The sequence below is a fragment of the Propithecus coquereli genome, unplaced genomic scaffold (assembly GCF_000956105.1).
Source record: "Propithecus coquereli isolate 6110/MARCELLA unplaced genomic scaffold, Pcoq_1.0 Scaffold37, whole genome shotgun sequence".
Taxonomy (NCBI): domain Eukaryota; kingdom Metazoa; phylum Chordata; class Mammalia; order Primates; family Indriidae; genus Propithecus; species Propithecus coquereli.
The window spans coordinates 3,447,417-3,464,899 of NW_012149396.1; positions in this window are offsets into that span (position 1 = coordinate 3,447,417).

The following is a 17,483-nucleotide window of genomic DNA, read 5'->3' on the forward strand; positions in this document are numbered from 1 at the left end:
TTTTACCTTTGGATGCATTTCAAAGCAAGTTGCAAGTATCAATCTATTAAGTTTGCTTTATTACTTTCCCAGTTCTCACACTTCCCACGTGATGAACAATGGCCTGAGATCAAATATATAGAAAGTCCTGAGCAAAGTTTTACAATAAATATCTATTATTGAGTACCTACCATATGCTACATACCTCAGATACAAATAAATGAGCTTCAAGGCCAGAGCAGCAAGATCTCCAATGCAAACATGCTCTCAGTGACCTGAACTTCAAAGCAGTGAAGACGCTGAGTTGTCCGTTTGTAGCGTCATTTGTTCTTTCACAATTGGTTACAGAAAGTGCAGTCCTCAGCTTCAGACATTGAAATGTAATGAATCAAACATAATAAGCCTGACGTGTCATTGACTAAAACCCAGGAAAAATGCTGTGGGTTCCACACCATTGCCCACACTAAAGTCATGTCTTGGATTTTTGTTATTTTGGTGCTATAGACATTTTAAGAAATTACTGGACATTGTGATTCCAGTAAAAGTTTTCTTTGCGCTTTTCCTGTTTTCTCAGGATTCACTGATAAAATAACCTCTTTAATGATCATCTCTCAAAAGTAAAATAGGTTGTAAAGCTAATAAGTATCACTTAAACATTTTAACATATAACATTAAGACTCATAATATTAACAGTGCTATTACATACATTCCATTTTTATCCTTCCCTTAATCCTATTAAGTATATAAGGTGATTGTCATTATCATCACCATTTCACAGATGAGAAGATGGAATCTCACAGAGAACAAGCCTTATAGGCTATCTAATAAGCTATAGATCTGGAGTTCAAACCTAGGCTCCTAGCTCCAAATCTGACAATTTTCCCTTCGCATCTGATATAAGAAAAAAAAAGAAAATAGAGTTTGGGGCAATAAATATTTAAGCATCATGTGAAATATATAGATTTGACATATTAATGCAAAATGCTAAATGTGCATTGCATTTAATATGCATTTTGTGTGTATATGCACATCTGTGTGTGCATGTACAAATACACACATGTAACATACAGAGAGAGGAATTATTTGGATAGTTTTTTGCTTGTGCCAAGTTTTGTGCTGGGGGCTTTGCAAATATTCTTATTTACTATTCAGAGAACTCTTGTGAGGTATTAGTACCCCAATGTACAAAGAAAACTGAGGCTCAGTGCAGTTATGTACTGTGTCCAATGTCACACTGGTAATATGTAAGTAAAAACCTAGGATTGTATGACTAAAGTTTATATTCTTGAACATGATACTATAATAAATGTAATAATTTGAAGCACTATCTAAAAGAAAATTGGATACATATTAATATATGTGTATACCCATTGCCAAAAAATATGTTAAATTCAGTTTTTAAAAGAAGCATGGTGCTTATCTATGTATAGTCATTCATCTATTTATTTGTGCCAGGAGAATGCTCCAAGCTGGGGCTGCTGTGATGAGTATGACTCAGATTTGGGTCCCTGACCTCAAGAAACTTGAAGTCTCCTGGGGAACACTAGCAATAGAAGGAAAAAATCCATAAATTTCTCTTGAGAGCTGTTTCATGTACAATGTTTTTCATCTCTGGTGTTGGCCTGAGATGGTTACCTTTCCAGCTGCTCTGACCACAGTGGAGAAGTCACCCTTGACTCATTTCTTTTTCTTAAACCTATATCCAATTTGTCAACAAATCCTGCTAGCTCTACCTACACAGTATGTCCAGAATCCAAACGTTCATTTCTGATTCCACTGCTACTACCCCAGTCCAAGTCACAATAATCTTTCAATCAGATTACTACAATATTCTCTTAATGGGTTCCATGCCTACCTTCCTGCACAACACAATAATCAGAAGGATTCTGTTAAAAGCTTAAGTCAGATTATTTCATTCATCTGCTCAAAACTTTGGTGGCTACCAATTTCTCCCAGTATAAAAGCCAAAGTCTCCACCCAATTAAAATATGAGTAAAAGATCTGAATAGGCATTTCTCCAAAGAAAAGATAAAGATGGCTAACAAGTACATGAAAAGATGTTCAAGATCATCAGCTATCAGAAAAAGGCAAAACCAACCCATAGTGAGATACGACTTCACTCCCTCTAGAATGGCTAGAACCAAAAAAAGAACAGATAATAACAAGTATTGGTAAGAATGTGGCAAAATTAGAGAACTCATACACTACCAGGTGTAATGTAAAATGGTGAAGCTGCTTTGGAAAACAGTCAGCAGTTCCTCAAAAGGTGAAAAATAGAGTGGCCATATGACCCAACAATTCTATTCCTAGGTATATACCCAAAAGAAAGGAAAATGTATGTCCACATAAAAATTGGAACATGTGCATTTATAGCAGAATTAGTCATAATAGCCAAAATGCAGAAACCCAAAGGTCCATCGATTGATGAATGGATGCATAAAATGGAATACAAAATACGATGGAATATTACATAAAAATGAAGTTCTGATACATGCTATAACATGAATAAATCTTAAAGACATTATGCTAAGAAGCCAGTCACAAAAGCCCACATATAGTATGATTCCATTTATATGAAATGTCCAGAAGAGGCAAATCTATAGAGACAGGGCTGGGAAGGTGGGTGGGAAATGGGGAGTGATTTCTAATGGGCACAGGTTTCTTTTGGGGATGATGACAATGTTCTAAAATTGATTATGGTAATGGATGTACAACTCTGTAAACATACTAAAACCTACTGAATTATATACTTAAAATGGGTTAATTTTATAGTATGTGAACTATACCTCAATAAAGTAGTAAGATATGTGGGGGAGGCAAAGTCCTTTAAATGGCTTCTGGGGCACTACATCACCTGGTTGCACCCCCCCGGTACTCTTCTGATGTATATTTTCGCTCTCCTGTTCACTCACCAATAGCCACACAGGCCTTCTTGCCCTTCCTCAGACACATCACTCATTCTTCAACCTCAGGACCTTTATGCTGACTGTTCTCAATCTCTGGACTGCCCTTTTCTGACACATCAACATGTCTCTCTCCTCTACTTCCTTTGAATCTTTGCTCAAATATCAGGTAAATTAGGCCCATAGTGCAATACCGCCCCCCCCAGCACAACAAATTCCCTTTATCCTGCTCTATTTCTTCCCCAGAGTATTATTTTTTTGCAGTAGAGTCTTTAGATGCTCACCCATATGTGATTCTTCTTTCAAGCATACAGAAGAATTCATCTTCCCTGCACCCCCTCCCATGTAAATGGAGACATATGAATAGTTCTGGCCGATGGACTGTCAGCAGAATTGACATGAGCCATTTCTGTGCCAAGGCATTTGACTGCCGGTGCAAGGCCTTCCAGTGATTTCTTCCACAGTTATAGCAATTATGAAGCTGACTTCCTTTTCAGATTGAGGTGTGGAAGATCAAAGCATCCCGGATTGTAGAAGCACTACAGAGAGGAAAGTCTCCCTGGAGAGTCATCCAAACCCATAGCATATTTTTCATGAGTGAGAAATTTTGTGTTAAGATGCTGAGATTATGGGCTTCCTTGTTATTAGAGCATAACTGTCTATCCCGATGAATATATCTTCTAATATTAATTATTTATTTTTATTGCCATCTTCTTTCTTTTCTTAATTGTTCATCTTCTGCCACAATAATGTAAGGGCACCACTGGCAGGGAGTCGAGTCTGTTTTGTCACTAATACATCCTTAGCCCCTGAAGCACTGCCTGGCACATAACAGGTTATCAACATATACATACTGAATGAACAGAATGAAGTAATATGAAAAGGCAAATGTTATGAAAGAGAAATATTAATACTAAAGACCATTAGCAGGGTGACCTCACCCAGTCAGTGGGTTAGAAAAGTCTTCTCTGATGAAATGACTTTTAAGCTCAATCCTGAAAAATCAATAAAAGTGAGTCAGGTGATGAGAAATGAAGAACCATGAGGCACTGTCTTGCAAGACTCTGAGCAATTACAACTCTGACCTGTGCTAGGAAGGAGTTGCGAGTGTCAAGAGAGCCTACGGTGGGAGGATTTGGCCTCATCAGGGCAAGCCACCAAAAGTCCTTGCAAAGCAAAAATAAAATTAGAAAAACAATGTGAGATCATATACGATTGGGTAAATTTGAGGTACAATGATGTGTATTAATAGTTATACAAAAAATATAGCAGCATGTATTGAGGTATTTATAGAAGTCATTATGGAAGAGTGAGAAACAAACTGGAATTTTAGTTGTAGATGAGAATGAGAGAGCAAAAGAACATGGGAGGGCACTGCTTGCTGGGATCTGGTGCTGAACAAAGATCTCACATAAACACAGAGGCAGGAGTACCTATGGCATGAAAGCAAAACGTGGCATACCTAGAATCAAAGGTGGGAGCATTTTGAGAGCAAATCCCCCTTGCAAAAGCAGGTGGGATAGAAAGATGAGGCCAGTTCCTGTGAGCTGCTAATGCTTGGTCTGTGAATATGGTCAGAGCAGTGTGATGAAAAAAGCACTTAGAAAAATGACTCAGGCAGCCGTGGCAGAACCATTTACATAGATCATACCCAAAAGTTTTTAATGAGGGGGAAATTGAATGGCCCAAATCATTGCTCCACTCAGCAAATATTTATCAAGCAGCTGCTACTAATATATTCAAGGTTACATAAGAAATTTTCTTTAATGTATAAAATACATGTCTTAACTTTCTGGGTCTAATATTTTTAGTAAATGTGAATGCTTCTGTATGCAAGTAATTACTCATTCTCTGAATGTCAGAAACTAAAACTGTAAATTGGGTTCAGATTGACTGAACAATATATATCAAAAACACTGGACAGTTTAATTTCTTCTACAGTGCCTTTACCTAGATAGATGCTTACTCAAAATTCTTTGCTTTGAATTAAGAAGGAAGTGTAATTTAGTTGCCTCTAGGAATTTTGGACTTTAAGAGGTCATCTCTAGAAGGATATGTCTTGGGAGAGCTCAGTTGTTCAATGGCTTCAGCTGAAAAGTTTTATGGTTGAAACTAATTAACTTCCTTAGTATAATTTTATTGGGCCCTTTCTTAATCTGTTTGTAATAGGAAAATACACTGAAAATTACTCCAATTCCATAAAGAGAAGAGAAGAGTTGCTGTGTTATGGTATAAAGCAGCAGCTACAAGAAAGAAGAGAGTCAGTGAATAGGAACTTAATAAAAACAAGAAGTAAAATAATGTATGATCCATAATGTATAGTCTGAATATTGAAAAGATTTTAGATGGATTATTTTAGAAGATCATAAAATATCTTAGCCCCGTCCACTTAGAAGTATCACAAAACTGCTCCTCAATCATAAGTAATTCTCTTTCCAAGTCTTCCAGAAAGCCAAAATGACAGTTTCCAAACTGAGAATGATGTTTAAAAAAATATGTAAAGTAACACATGTAAATTATGAGACTATTTCAGAAAGAACTACATACTTACCTCTTTTCTAACCATAAACTGACCTATCGATTCATCCTTAAATACATACCCTGATGAAAGTCTTAAAGAACTTAATGCAGATACTTGTCTTGAATACAGGATATACTGAACAGCAATAGAAATTATACACTTAAGGACTGAGCATGAAAACAAACATCATGTGTCAAAGTTACCATTACTAAAAAAAAATGTACAGAATTCTCTTGGAAAGAAAATTCAGAAACTTCTGGTTCTGCCAAAGTGAAGTAGCCCCATTCCTCTTAGGTCCTCCCTCTTGCAACTAAAAAAATTCTGGACATAACACAACAAGCATAAGACAACTCTGAAAGCTAGAAAGAAGAAGGCAGATAACCTAACGATTTTAGGATTTATAGAACTACCTAGTAGTGAGTTCCTGGGTTTCCTTGTTGCTTCCCATATGTCCCAGACAGGAGGCTACAGTTTCAGCAGAGCCAATCATGAAGTGGATCTTGATCTTGCATGTGCCCTCCTCATCCCTACCTCTCCCTAACAGAAGTAGGCAGAGGTGATCCAATTTCCCCACTGGATGGTCTTAGCATGGCCAGGCAGAGATGTAATCTTCCATTCCCCAAACAGCAGAAACAGGTGGTGTTTTGATTCCCCTGCCAGCATAGTGCCCATGGGGCTGAGTAGGAAGCTGATCTTTCCTTCCCTACCCAGTAGAGATGGGTGGTGCTCTGACTTTCTCCACTGGGATAGTGCCAACACAGACCAACAGCAAGCTGAGCCTCCACTTCTATCTGGCACCACAACTTAGATGAATCTTCAGGAATTGATGCTGAGTGAAAAAAACAGTGCCAAAAGGTTGCAAACTCTGGGATCCCATTTATACAACATTTTAAAATGACAAAATTATACAAATGGGGATTATATCAGCCTAGGGTCAGAGATTGGGAAGGGGGAAAGGGAAAGGAAGAGAAAGCTGTCTCTATAAAAGAGCAACATGAGGGATCCTTGTGATGATGGAAATATTCTGTATCTTGACTGTATCAATGTCAGTATCTTGATTGTGATATTGTACCGTGTTTTTTCAAGAAGTTACCATTGGAGGAAACTAGGCAAAGGGTACATGGGCTCTATGTTATTTCTTACAACTGCACATGAATCTACATACATCTCAAAATACAAAGTTAAATTAAAAATAAATTTAACCAAAGGATTTGAGATCATCTGTTTTGAGGGATTTGTCCAATAATTATCAGATTAAACATTATAATTGTCTTTTGTATTTCAATATGGAATTGTAGTTTGCTTCCAAAGACAGTAGAGGCAGTTATGGCAATTTTCTGAAGATTAAGCGAAAATACTTTTCTTCACTTGCTACATAACCTGTATATTAAAATCCCATCACATTATTATTCATTCAATCGTTTAACAAGTCTGTACTAAGAACCTAATACGTACCCTGTTCTAAGTTATAGGAATAAAATAATGAAACAGACTAAATGCCTGCTCTCTGGAGCTTACTTTTGTTTTTTTGTTTTTTTTGTTTTTTTTTTTTAATTCAGTGGAGCTTACTTTTTATGAGGGAAGCACTGTCTCTCATTCATATTAGTCAACATAGTCCCTTTCCATTGTGCAATCAGATTAACTGTTTCTCTCAGGCCTTTGTCACTATATAAAATCAATCATGCTGAAAGGTTGTGTTTCCTGCATACTACTGTGTTAAGTTGAAATATTTCTTTCTTCCTGCATGTTAATAATCTTTAGCAGAACTAAATGGTATCTGAAGATATAGTAAGGTAGGAAACTGAAAGAATGTGACTCCCTGTGAGGCAATTAGGATTTTACTGGAAAAGCTCTCTAAACTGAAAATGTTTAGAGTAGGATCAATTCTCAGATCGTCTTTTATTAATAATATCTATGCTTATATATAAGACATAATTCAATGGAGGGAAACTAAAAGTAAATCTGAGTCTCTTCTTATTGACATTGATGATTTCAAGCTTTCCAATGACCCATCTAAAGCATAATTTTGTGTGTCATAGGGATATAACTTGCCTCAAAACACAAAGGCCATTGGAAGGAAAGCTTAACTCTTATTTCTAAAATAATAAGATTTTTTTTTAAGATAATCACTTATTTGACTGAATTCATTCATTTCACAAATACACATCAAATACCTACCACTAGACTATGAAGAGTGCAGAGATATTCTGTCATGGACCTTTTCAACCAACAAGCTCTTACTCTTAATGAAGTTAACGAATATGGAGCAGGTTGTATATGGAATAGAAGACAGAAAGATGGCTCACAAGGAATGAAATAGACTAGTCCTCCCATACAAAGTCTGATTTCTTTTCCTAAATAGTATCAGTCATAATGTCCAGCATAATTCCATGACATGAATCCAGATGAAGATATGAAGATCAAAAATTATGAAAGTCAGAAATGACACAAATATTGAGCCCCAGTGAGCTTTGCACATAGCTCCAAAATAGCAGCTTCTTTACGGCGTATATTTACATTTGCTTTGCCACTTTATGCATGTCCTACATAAGAACAACGAGTGCATAGTCCGTTACCATTCAAATACCAACTGGAGACTTCACAGATCCTGTCACTTTGTACAGAGGCAGCATGAACAGAAGAAATACTTAAACTTTTCTATTCCCACATTGCAGCCATAAAGAGGATGGAGATTGTTCATCCAGCTAAAATCTTCAATGTGAGACATGAGAATATTATAACCAAATACCCAAACACAATGACAGGGCTTAACTCCTCATAGAAATATAATATGAACAAGCAAGACAGTGTTCTTAAAGTCAGGTTACTTTCCCACTAGATAAATCAACCATAATACTAAGAAGATGGTCCTTATTTTTACCCTCCTGCAGTGAGGATCCTTAACAGTTATCCAAATCCACCCCACCTGTACACCTTGGCTCTAACAGTTTCCCCTTTTAGAGTTAATCACCCACACAACAAAAGTGGCAGATTGATCAATGGGAATTATAAAATGCCCCAACTCCAGAGATTAAGAGAAAATTTAACTTGGTACTTTTAATTTCCACTCAATTCAGTTAGTTTGGAAATGCCTGGAAGGAAAAATAGTGAAACCAAATAAAAGTTTTACTGGGAAAAAAAAAATATCAGTAACATATTGCATGGCAAAATATATTATAGTCATACTCACTCTGACAATAGACTCACTCATGCATTTTAACACACCTTTCAAACTATAGCATCCAGCTCACTGTCCTTGATTAAAGTGGAGTATAAAAAGTAAAACCACTCAAATGTATCTGATACCACTTCAGTAGCAATCCGTTAAACCTTTTCGTAACCCTGTGTCTCTGTGGTCAGTTAGATCTTGGACCACCTTAATGCCAGAACTGTTGTGATAAGCACTATTAGAATGAATGGACAGGAAAAGTCTATATTTCAACTGAAAACTCTGTCTTCTTTGAAATGACCCTCTTTATCCAAAGACCCAAAAGGGCTTGAGTTGTTGGGTAAAGCAAACATACCTGTCACCTCTCAAATACTGCTGTTACTCCGGCTGATAGCTGGAGACTTTCACAGTCTAAAAGGGAGAATTTGGCCATCAGTTAAATGATCTCTGAGCCATGTTATTAGACGGCAACCAAGAGAGTAGAATGAAATGTAACATGTGAGATTTCAGGAGAAAGGAGCAGAAAAGTCAGATGAGACACAGGAAGGCCAGGGTTTATTTTGTTCTTCTAAAATAAATTTGGTCTGTCAGTTATGCTATGAAAAAGGTATTCACTCTCCTCTGAGGTCACATGGCTAGTGACAACAATTTTTCCAGAAAAACTACATTATAAATTGGGCCACTTACGCATAAGAGGAAGATCACACAATAGAATTTGAGGGGGCTGTGTGAGCTCCTGGGCTGGAGTTAGAAAATCCTTTGCTAGGGAATCTCAGGTGCTAAAATAGACAAACCCAAAATCTGATGGCATAAAACACAAGATGCTGCATGGAATTAGGGCAAGTTTATGGGGCTAACAGATACATGAACTTACTCGTGACAAAGTATTTGCCAGGCTGGTTGTGATTAAGGCACCTAGGGAACATCAAGATTGTTTTACTGGATAAACATAAGTGGTTTTGACTCACTATGAAAAAAATATAAGATCTGTTTGTGGCAACATGGATAAACCTGGAGGACCTCAAGATTAGTGAAATAAGCCAGGCACCAAAAGACAAATATTGCATGATCTTATTTATATGTTGAATCCAAAAAAAGTTGAATTCACAGCAGAGTAGAAAGATGGTTACCAGTGTAGCTGGAGAGATGTTGGTCAAAGGGTACAAAATTTCAGTGAGACAGGAAGTTCAAAAGATCTTTTGTACAACATGGTGACCATAGTTAATAACTACATATTGTATTCTTGAAAACTGCCGAGAGTAGGTTTTAAGTGTTCCCATCACAAAAAAATAAGTATATCAGGTAATACATGTTATTAGCTCAATTTAGCCATTTTCAATGTATACATATTTTAAAATATCATGTTGCATGTGAAAAACATGTAAGAAAGAAAAAGAAAATAAAAAAACTAAGATCTGAGCTTTCTTAATCCCAGGATACAATGATAGGAAGATGATATTAATATATTGCTTTAGAACCCACATGGTTTCCCAGCAGCAAAGGAGGAGGATTCCCTAGGTCCAGAAAAATCGGTCAGGTTATATAGAGATGCAGATTGCTTAGGAGGTATGGTATGTCTCTGATGTCAGTTAAGTCAAACCTTCATCTTAGAGGTGAGAGTGGCACCCAAGCAGTGAGAGTTACTTGCCCAAACTTGATTAGACCCTTAGATAGAAGTCTTTGTTTCCTTCTAGTAAATCAGGAAAAATATAAATCACAACCACTCTATTCTCAACCACACAGAAGTAGAGAATCCCTTCACACATTCCTTTTCCCTGTTGGTAATGGGTTGTGTCCCACACAAACCATTGTTTTGTACCAGGGTCATTTCATCACTTCTTTATGTATTTTTAAGGCAACTTAAAAATGCCAGTGCAGAAGGCCAAACTTAGGCTGACAGATGTTGACTGGTGATTCTTTCAACTAGAGAGTAATTTCCTGGTTCTAGCAAAAAGCATGCAAGGCTTCCATTCCTGAACCCCTACTCTGAGTTAAACAGATAAAACTTTAGAACCTCTTGAAGGGGTGGACATGGCCAGGCATTTCACCTACTCTGGACTCTACTGGTGACCTCAAAGAAGAGCTGGCAGGAAGTGGACCACAGCTAGTGGAGATTTCAGGCACGTACTATGATTCTGAGGCCATTATTGAGGCAACTCTCCTGAAGTCAGGGCTCTTGGGAGAGAGGCATGCATAAAGTATTTCTATTGCTGAGCAAATCAGCCATGACTTACTATGCAGATCTGCAGGAAAATGAATGGAGAACGTTGAACTTGAAAAATGCACTGGGCTTGCAAATGCTTTTGTCATGTCAACACAAGCTGAGATTGGCACCTCTAGAACAGTAGCTCATCTCTGACAGATTGGCTCATGTGTTCCTCAAAAAAAAAAAAAAAAAAAAAAAGAATTTAGGATGAGCTTCTATCATAAATTATTCATTTGGGGGCCTTTTTCATTTTATTACAGAACATTCTCCCGGTCATGTCTTAAGTGAATTTCTCCCTGATCCCATCATTTACAAATGCAGACAATCCTCAGTAAAGGAGCCATATCTTAAGCAGGGAGTCATGGGGTTGACCCTCCTTAAGGGAAGCCCCTCTGGTCCTCAGCCATTGCCTTCTTTCTAGGCCTTTAATACCTGTAGCTCAATTAAGGCTATAAAGGTTTCCCTTATTAACATTTGGAAAATAAAGTCATCTTCACATAAAATGTGTAGGAGCAAGTATTTTTCTTTCACCACTGCCAAACCTCAACACACCAAGATTTTCCTCTATGAAATGACTGTGTGTTTTATATGCTATATTTATGTCTTATTGTAAACTTTTATTGGTTTATAGACCTTGGATCCTCTAGGAAACATCACAAATCCTTATACTCCTTGGGATTGAATTTGGTGTTAGAATCTCTGATTTATCTGCCTGGCTAACTCACATGTAAACAGACATCTCTCTTAGAACTATTTCAAATTCAAAAACTAAAGAAGTGGTTTGCACTCTAGCTGTGAAGTTCATTTCGATTATATTATTCACAAAACTAAGAATGATGGTGATGATGAAGAAAATGTTTTTAGTTAGTTGTATCCTTATTTTTTTTTTTTTAACTTTCTCTTACACATAAAAAAACCAAAGATAGAGACCAGAAAGGAATAATTTGGAAGCCTTTCAAAGACAAGTATAGGTAAGCTTTCTATGTGAATATAGTAATCTTCTATAAATGAAGGAATGAATCAATCAACATGAAGTGACTGTAAAATCCAATAAACAAGGCAATAAATAATGATCATTTAATGAATGCAGATTAAAGACTCAACCCAAGGACATTCCTCCTTATAAGTTTTCACCTTTTCAACGAACGCAAATATGAAAAATTTTCATATGAGTTTGTGTTAAGATTTTCTTTCTAACTGCCACGTAAAATTGTTCTGATGAGAATTTATATAGAAAAAAATTAATCATTCAGGTATCATTTGAGAGAATTTGATTACATGAATGTTATTCTAAAGTTTTTGGAGATATCATCCTCCCACTTGTTCTCCTTTTAATGATCTTCAATACCATAGTATTGCCAACTACAGAATTACGGGAGAGAAGAAACACTTTTCTCTTTTGATATTTTCAAAATACTAAAATACTTAGATGATGTTTAATAAGAATGCTTATGAACTACTGAAAATATATTTGTAGATGTGAAATGTACAGTGTATGTGTGAAAAGCCAATCAGAATTAACTTTGCCCCCAATACAATTCAGTAAAATTTTATTGCCTAGTAAGTACAAATCACAATGTTACATAAATAAAGAGGAAAAAGAATATAGCATGACCCCTGCCCTCAAGGATCTTCCAAATCAGCTTGATATTTTTTCTTTTACATGAACCAAATGGCCATTAATTTTCAAAGTAGAAAGAAAACTTGAACAATAGTTTCTATATCAAGACCCTCATAGATCACATGTTCAATTCTCATTCATGCTCAAGAATGAGAGAATAACCATTGAAAACAAGCCACATATTCTTAGATAAATGCACACTTGTGTAGGGGGATGGTCTAGATCAACCAAAAGGATACTTTTCAAAAATCAAGATAGGATAACATACTTAGAAAAGGTGATGATCTGGCTTGATCTTTACTCTTGCTTGGGTCTGAAGAATGTTTTGAAATTATTCTAGCAGTGATCATATAAGGAAAGAATCTGATGCAATTTTGTTCATAAAAAGAATCTCGAAAAAGCTATTAGTATTGCAGGTTAAAAACAAATACACAGAACTAAAAAATATGGTTAAATTATGGAATATTGAATGACATTACATTTCCATTGTGGTTTATTTTTTCCTGTAGAATCATTTTCAACAAGATATTTAACATTCTTTGTATAGTAAGTTAGGGATGACCTTTTAAAAATTTGAAATTATGGGGCCGGGCTCAGTGGCTCACGCCTGTAATCCTAGCACTCTGGGAGGCCGAGGCAGGCGGATCGTTTGAGCTCAGGAGTTCAAGACCAGCCTGAGCAAGAGTGAGACCCCATCTCTACTAAAAATAGAAAGAAATTATCTGGACAACTAAAAATACATAGAAAAAATTAGCCAGGAATGGTGGCACATGCCTGTAGTCCCAGCTACTCGGGAGGCTGAGGCAGGAAGATTGCTTGAGCCCAGGAGTTTGAGGTTGCTGTGAGCAACCTGACACCATAGCACTCTAGCCCGGGCAACAGAGCCAGACTCTGTCTCAAAAAAATAAACAAATAAAAATAAATAAATAAAAATTTGAAATTATGAGATTATTAAAAGGCTATTCCAGGATATTTTAAAAGATGAACTAAAGATATATTAAAATAGGGTGGTTATAATTTATTTCCTATGTTTGTAGAATTTCCGAGGCCTTTGAGTTCTTTAGGTTTGTAGAATTATATCTCTTGACATCTCGTAAAAAGATAACTGAAAAATATGGTTCAATGGATTTGAAACTGCCTGCACAACAGTTCCCAACAGGTGTTGATTAGTAGATCAATTTCAAACTAAAGGGTGGTTGTTAATTTTATGCTAAAGTAATCTATCCTTGGTTCTGTTCTGTCCAAATATTAAGAGTGGCTTGCATGAGGACATGGATGACCTGTGTATCAAATCCATATATGCAGGTAGTAACTCTACTGATTGAACAAGTAAAGAGTGAATTGGTCTCAGTGGGGTAGAATGATTGGATTACATAAAAATAAATAGGATAAATGTATAAGCCTGGCATATTGGTTTATGAAAATGCACGAGAGAGATGGCATAGCAATATTATAGTACACCCTCATAGATGCAATTCCAACATGAAATTGCAGGTTTGGGAAGGAACTAGTATTTATTGAATGCCTTAAGCTACTAAGCACAGACATCAGAGAGACATGACATCATTATTATTCCCATTTTACAGAGCTATAGAGACATAAAACGATTTCACCTACATCCTACAGATTATAAGAGGCACATCTGGGATTCAAACCTAGAGCAGTCTTGCTGTAAAGCCCTGCTCTTTTTAATTCATCATCATGAAAACAGTTAATAAAGATGCTGCAACAACTAACACAATCTCTGGTTACATTAACAAAAAACATGATGCCAGAACAAAGGCGGTAGTAGTCTTCTTTTAGTATACACTGGTGAAATCATAAATGAAGATCTAACATAAAAAGTAAGGTATATACCTAATATTCGTCAAAATGAAGAGAGAAAAGCAAATGGGGTATATTTATACAATGAAATTCTACTCAGCACTAATAAGGAGCAAACTATTGACATGTGCAACAATATAGGTGGATCTCAAAAAAGATCACACTGATCCAAAGAAGCCAAACAAAAAAGAATGCATGCTGTTTGATTCCACTAATACGAACTCCATGAAAAGGCAGAACTTATCTATGTTGATTCAAATTAGAACAGCAGTTCCCTCTGAAGCATTGCCTGGAAAGGAACATGGGGAGTTTTCTGGGATGATAAAAACGTTTTATATCTTGATTGAGATGGTGGTTACAGAGGGATTTACTATTGTCAAACTCATTAAACTGTACATTTAATATCTGTGTGTTGTTATATGGAGAGTATGCCTCAATTCAAAGAAAAAGTAATGTATACAGACTAGAGACTGGATACACAAATAGTGAAGTATCAAGAAATCATGCCCTATGTGAAACATACAATTTAGGAAATATTATTTGCAAACATTTATTTTATTTTATTAGTGAGACATCCAGGAAAAGGGAAATAAAATGAGGTATGATATTCATGTTAAAAGTGATAATATTCCATAATAGAGAAAGAGATATAGTCATAAGTATGTTTTAGGGTGTATAATTAGGAATAATTATACCTCAGTATAAAATTTTACCTCAGTATCAAAAATTTCTATAGTTGAAGCAGTCTAACCATGAAATTATCTGCCAATGAAGTTACAAATTCCCTGCCGCTCAAGGTGCCAGGCGAATTATGAGAAAGTTTGCAGAGGACACTTGACACCTAAGGCACTTCTCTCGAGTTCTGAGGTTCCATGTATTCTAAAACACGCTTTGAGCCTGCATGGCTGAAGTTCACATCCTATAGGGCACCCAAACTCTCAACCCATCTCCCAATCTACTATCAGCCCTCAGGACACACAATCACCCCATGTCCACAAATCCACGTGCCAGGGTTTAGCAGAAGCAACTCCATCCAACTCTTCCACTCCAATTCTACTGCATGCTCTAATCTCAGATCCTACAGGAAAACGGTGGTAAAAATACCTTTACACTTTTAGCTTGGGCATACTTCTTAACCTTTGCTGAAGCAAAAATAATATTCTTTATTCATATTTAACATTGTTTATTAATGAGAGCTTACTATGTATCAAGCATGCTCTGGGCATTGGAGATAAATCAGAAAACAAAAAAAGACAACAGTCCCCGCCTTGGTGGAGCTTACATTCTTCTTTTTAATAATATGCATCAAGTGGCATAGAACAGGAGCAGCTCTGTTCTTCAGACCTACCCGACTAGTGTATAACTCTGCTGGACATATAGTGGGTGATGAATAAATACCCACTAACTTAACTCGATGTGAGAAATTCACATAGCGTGACTGTATAGAACCCTCAGTGGGGAGGAGGGGGGACAGGGTTTACCCAAGACTTAGACATGGTATTTTGCTACTCAGCCCAATGAAAATCTGTTAGATGTCAGATGGTTGACAAAACGCTCATTTTCACCATTGTTCCTACTAAACCAATGTACTGTGGCTCAATGGATTTATTCTGAATTCACAATTAGGCTAATGCTATGCCCCAGAGGGAATCCATGAGCTTTAGTAGAGCTTAACAAAATTGACTTCAATAAAATAAAAGAAGTGATGTTACTGAGCTATGTCCAATAAATCACAGAGTCTATTAGCTGACATTAATTTATAATTTCAGGCACAGGGATGAAATTATTCACAATGGATACCTTTAAATTGGGTGAGAAGCCCAGGTAGCATTCTGAATGCAACAAATCCTTACAGAACAAAAACAGAAAAGAGTCTCTGCAGCAACAGCTTTGGGGAGTTGCCTTTAACCTCACTTAATGAGCCCGGATAAAATGTTTTAAGTGTTCACCAATTTAAGAAGTTAAATTGATTAGACTCACATTTTAAGACCTATTAAAACACTAGCTCCAAACTTCAGGTTAATTCTTAAAAGAAAATTACATATTTGTTATACAAATATCAGAGGTGGAGACTTCAAAGGGAATTATACATGAATTATGGTTATATTAAGGATGAAAATCATTAATTCTATTGGTAGATCTCTATCCACTTCCTCGAATGTAATAAGTCTTTGATCCTTTTGCTCTCTTCCTTTCGTTTGCACACATTCTTTTATTTGGTCCCTAGTTACTTCCTGCCACATGGAGTGGTGTTGAATTTTCAACAGAAAAACATAAAAACACATTTCCTCAAAGATCTAAGTCACCAGGGAGGGGTGGGCAGATGTCTGTTGCGCCTGCATGCAAATGGACACATTCATATATTTGAAAGAGGGAGGAAAGGAGGAGGAAGAGTAAAATAATGTAGAAAATTCCAACTCCAAAGGTGGTCCTAGTGAATAAGGGGCTACACCAATAAACAAAAACACTTTAAAATGGTACAATGACCCCTTGCAGGAAGGGAATATAGCAGAAGAGAGGGCATTGCAGCAGCAAACGGCTTGGAAAGCTATCAGAAAATTCTTACCTACTTAATATTTGGGGAAATCTCATATTTGGGTAATTTATTGAAACCTGGCTGAATGTTTAAACTTCACCTCGACATGGAACAAAAAGTAATAGCAAGGTGATAAAACTGTTTCCTAAGTGTAGGCCTAAGAAATAACTTTATTTATCTTTGGCAACTAATCTTGAGTCACCCTGTATCATCAGAGTCACCGACGTTATACCCAATGAATCCAAGAAAGTGAAATGGCTGGAAGCAACTGACATCTGGCCCCATGGACTTCCCCTGGGCAGGTGATATTCTGATAAAATGTCAGCATCAGTGACTGACTAGTTCCAATATTAACATTAGAGTTCTGAATGGGGGAAACTAAATAGAAACTAGGGAATAAATATTATATATGGAAAAGAAACAGGCATGATGGAAAATGTGAAGATAACTTAATACCTATAAATAAATACTTGAGAAAGAAGGAACAGTGAAATAGGGCTAAAAAGACAACCAATTATAACTTTTAACCAGGTAAGTCACTTTTCTAGAGAAGGACAAAAAAATCACTTACTGTTTTGCTTAACGATGATTTTTTCATACTCTGAGAAAAAGAAGAGTTTTAATATAATTTGACATATATCTGAATGTTATACGTAAGGAACTATGCTAGGTGCCATTAGGATGTATAAAGAGGTTTTAAACATAAAATATGCCTTGGAGGACT